This window comes from Lactuca saligna, chromosome 4 (assembly GCF_052625555.1).
Source record: "Lactuca saligna cultivar CGN05327 chromosome 4, ASM5262555v1, whole genome shotgun sequence".
Classification (NCBI taxonomy): domain Eukaryota; kingdom Viridiplantae; phylum Streptophyta; class Magnoliopsida; order Asterales; family Asteraceae; genus Lactuca; species Lactuca saligna.
In genome coordinates this window covers 10,460,980-10,465,467 of record NC_136420.1, presented here as the reverse complement: position 1 = coordinate 10,465,467, position 4,488 = coordinate 10,460,980, and the positions used below count along the sequence as shown (strand labels likewise).

The following is a 4,488-nucleotide window of genomic DNA, read 5'->3' as shown; positions in this document are numbered from 1 at the left end:
AGTTTTGTAAATTAGACGTAAATATACATATATCGAATTATTTAATCATAAAATAAGATTAATTAAATATTAAACTAATAAACTATAATAAGCTATAAGAAATTATAATATAAAAGAGAAACCCAAATCAAACATAAAAGTGCTTATAAATAATATATCTTACTAAAAAGAAAATTGGAATTATCATATATATGTACTATATTATATATAGAATTAAATCACAGCATCCTTATGAACAGGTGCTAACCCGAGTTACTGTTCTCGATGTGTCATCCACCTTCTTCACCGCTCGCCTTCTCCGCTGGATTCCTTAACCCTACACACTTCCGGGTCGAAGCACCCCATTATCATATGTGTATTCGAGCTTTAAAGTGACTGACGGTGGTGAAACAGAGGTTGAAGAAGCCACCGGTTTCTCCATGTTTTCTATTTATGAGCTTTAAAGTGACCTCCGCCGTCGTCTTCTACCGACTGTAGAAACCATTGATTTCAGACCCAGATTTCAAGTCCAGAGAAGGAATATTCGAATTTATCATTCATACTTCCAGCACTTGAAGTTAGATGTGTCCAATCGAAGGATTTTGGCGGAGCTTCAGTTCCATCGGCCGTCATTATCAACCGATGTACCCTCGCTTTCTTAATCCCACCACCTCTCCCCTCTTCTTCGTCACCAACCATTGAAATTCTCATCGCTTGATGGCCATTTTCCATTATCAGCTTCGTCGACACAAAGTAACTGTCCACCACCCACCGGTTGCCTTCCGCCTGCCGATGTCTTCCTGTAAGGTCTCATCCACCTCCGATTGCTTTTATCTTTCATCATCCGTCTTTCCCTATCATCACCTTCAATTTTTACATGTTTAGTGAAAATTATGTTTTCTTCTTCTTGATTTTGTGTTTGGGTTTTCATTGTTGATTCTTTTAGAATGTTATGTTTTCTTCTTCTTCTTCTCTCATCTTTTTAACCCACCTCTGATTCATCCATTTCAGATGAATTTCGTCGGTTTTGTCGGTGCAGAGGATCACTATGAAGACGATGGTCATGTGTTTTCCACCATTTTACCTAATCCCTTCTCGATTTTATCAGGTATATATATCAAGTTTTATTTGGGTGTTATTGCTTCCAGAAACTAGTATCATGTTTTATTTGGGTGTTATTGCCTCCATAAACTACTTATTTGATTTTATTTTGCCTCTTTGTGGATAGTTCTTTAGTTGAGCACACCGAGTGTTGGATGAAATGTTTGACTCAATCAATATTATAAATAAAGCCTTTTTTGTTCAATTGTGAAATCCAATCCTTCTACATACCCGGCAATCTGAATCATGTACACTTGAGCCCTAAATTCTTCACTCAGTATCAACTTGCTTCTCTGATTTGTCATCCATGTAATAAGACCATGATGGGCATGAGCAGATGTGTGGCAGAACCCAAGCTTCTGTTTTGAGCATAACTGATAATTTTTGGAAGGATACAGAAGTAAGAAAGGTTTATGTCACATATTTATATCGCAATTTAAACAGTTTATAAAAGTAAGAAAGGTTCATATCACAATTCAAAATGTTGTTTCTTTTCTTATTGTAGGAATTAGTAGTGTTTATATTTTTTTTTAAACTAATCATCAATTATTTGAACAAAAAATATTTTCCTGTTTATCTTCGTTTTTGCAGAAGAGGTTATTCATTTTAGTTAGGCAAAGATAATTCAAGCCAAGTAGGTGTGATACTTCTTTTAATTTAGCGGTTTTAAATTTAATGGATATAGATTTTTGATTTTTTTCTAAAATTGATGGTGCTGTAACTATGTGGAAAACTTTGTTTCTTCTGTCCATCATTCACAACATGGTCTAGGCAGCTTGTGAACATGACTCGGCCTGGAATTACATGTCATTAACAGATTTAGTTAAAATTAGCAAAAAGGGTAAATGTGTAAAATGTACCAAAATATAAAAACCTCTTTTAAAGCATTTGATCCATGACTCGGCCTTCAAAAATCCAAAAAGCTTGAACACTGTATAATAGAAATAACATTTACAGTTACTTAATTTATTTTTCTATTAATTTTGATTATATGAGCATACAAAAGGGCAACTTGCTTATTCTTGCAACAATATAGGCAATGAAGCACTTGTGTAAGGATGTATTGCATTGCACCTTGATTATCTTCACTCACTCTTCTGGTTTTCATGATTCTATTTGTTTTCAAGTAATGCATATCCCTATGATTCCTAAAGGAAAATGGATCAAAAACTCCAATCAAAGAAACTCATGTTATTGGAGATAGATATTTAAGTCTCTTATTATGATAACAAGACGGACTTAGTGAAACATTATTAGACATAATTAATTATAATAATATTAAACTAGAGCGTACTAATATGTAATTTTTTAGTATTATATACAGATGATCGATCAATACATTATACAAATTCTCGGCTCTTTAAACTTTCAGCAAAAGTAAACACAGTAATAAGCTTGGTGCAATTGATAAGATATGAAACAAATGATTAACCATTTAAAAATATTAACTTGGGAAAATGGGTGAAACTTACAATATGCAATGTCTGTGGCACACAAAATATGGCACTAATCAGTAACTATGGTGATGAAATGTAGAGAAAAAGAAGAGAGTTTACATTAAGAATGTGTATATGAATATGAAATCTAGAGCTGATAAAAAAAAAAAACAAACAAACATGAAAAAATGTACATTGATTTAGGCAATTGTCTCTCGATTTGATGATTGAACATACTAATATCAAATCATAACCTTCATCTGTGTCCTTCAAAACAATTAACACCGTTTGTGAAACATATCAATTACTCATGTCTTATTTGAAAATGTTTTCCTATTAAATTAATTTCATTCAGAGTTTTTGCAAACCTCGAAAAAGATTGATAAATCATTCATGTATGTTGTTAGTTAATCATTGTTATAGAATCATTGACATTCAATAACGAAAACTATCTATTAAGTAAAACAAAATTATCTATTAAAGTATTAAGATATGATCATGTAACAAAAAATGTAATACATGATGGCATTTCTTGTACAGATCAGCAGAGAGAATGAGATGAAATCCATATTTTCTTAACATAATTGGTTTGGCTAAAATAGAAGGTAACAACAATAAGATGGTGATTGTTCAAGCACCACAGCTAAATAAAGAGGTTCCTGCAAAATATTGAAGTTTTTTAAACAAAAGTTGTATATAATATTTTTATTCACAAAAGAGAATTGATTATTACCTCATCAGAGATACAAAAATAAAAACCAAAAACCCTTTTTTAATTGACCCCTTGTAATTTGGAAACACCATAAACATGACTTAGGACGCCAATATGATCTGGTACAATCTTAATAACTGAAGGCACATGGTATAATCCTAATGTAGTTTAGCCTTCTGATTAACAAGAAAAATCATTATTAGGTGTTGGATTCTTAAAAGGCTGACAGAATCAAACTTGCAATTTTGTCTTAAATCTAATTGTAAGTTCCTTCACCATTGTATTTGTATCTTTCAATATTGGTTTAAATGCAAGAAATACTAAAGTAGTTTCATTTTTCCTATTATAGAATTGTGCTTGGAAAAATCTACCCAATTATAGCAATGTCATAAAGATACAAAGCAATTTCCATTGCTATGATTGATTGGATAGATTTTTCAAAGTATGATGTCCTAATAAGAAAAATTACAACGCTATGAATTCATGGAACTTTCATAATGCAATGCAGCCCTTATAAGAAAAAGTTGGAATTACAATGTTGTAACATAAAGAAATGGATGCACAATGCTATAATGAACAAACTATATAAAACTCACCTCAGATCATCCTACTTTCAGTGATTGCTTATTATATGTGCAATCCTATTTTCATTTCATCTTATTACAACATTCTACTTTCAAAATCTACCCAGTTTTAGCAATCACATACAAATTAATACACAAGCATCATTTCCTGGAGATAATACACAAGCATGAGTGTTAGGAACATAGGGGTATTTTTGGAAATACATAAACATGGTCATAGACTCATATCTTTTGTAATCAGTGGATAGCTAAATAAGGCAAGTAATTTGATAAAGCAAGTTCTCATAATCTTGTAACAGAAAGGCATAATCACCCAACGCACTTATGTGAGATTCAATGGAAAGCTAAATAAGAACATAAAAAGCATCAAGTGTTTTATAGTTTTAAGGGTAAAAACATACATGTTCACACTTTTGATTCTCAGGGGATCTTCTTTTCCTTTTCTCCACCATACCATAAGCTCTTTATTTGGTTTCTAAAACCTTTTCTTGTTGCAGAGTAATGAATGGAATTTGTCAAACAAGTTGAAATTAAGAATAACAATCAATCTCACAGTAATGTAGGAAAAGGAATAAAGGGTAAGAAAAGATTCAACTTTGGTAGACTTGGAAAAGAAAAAAGCACAAGTGAATAAGAAATAGAAACCTCTGGTGTCCACTTGTCTAACAATGTTTGT

At 31.8% G+C, this 4,488-nt stretch overlaps 1 long non-coding RNA gene across 1 annotated transcript; it reads left to right on the top strand.

Annotated features, from left to right (window-relative positions):
- Nucleotides 1-226: 226 nt before the first annotated feature.
- On the top strand, nt 227-1,821 carry LOC145041198 (uncharacterized). Its single transcript, XR_013679992.1, has 3 exons — nt 227-786; nt 991-1,087; nt 1,208-1,821. It is a non-coding gene; the product is annotated as an uncharacterized LOC145041198 (long non-coding RNA).
- Nucleotides 1,822-4,488: the final 2,667 nt, after the last annotated feature.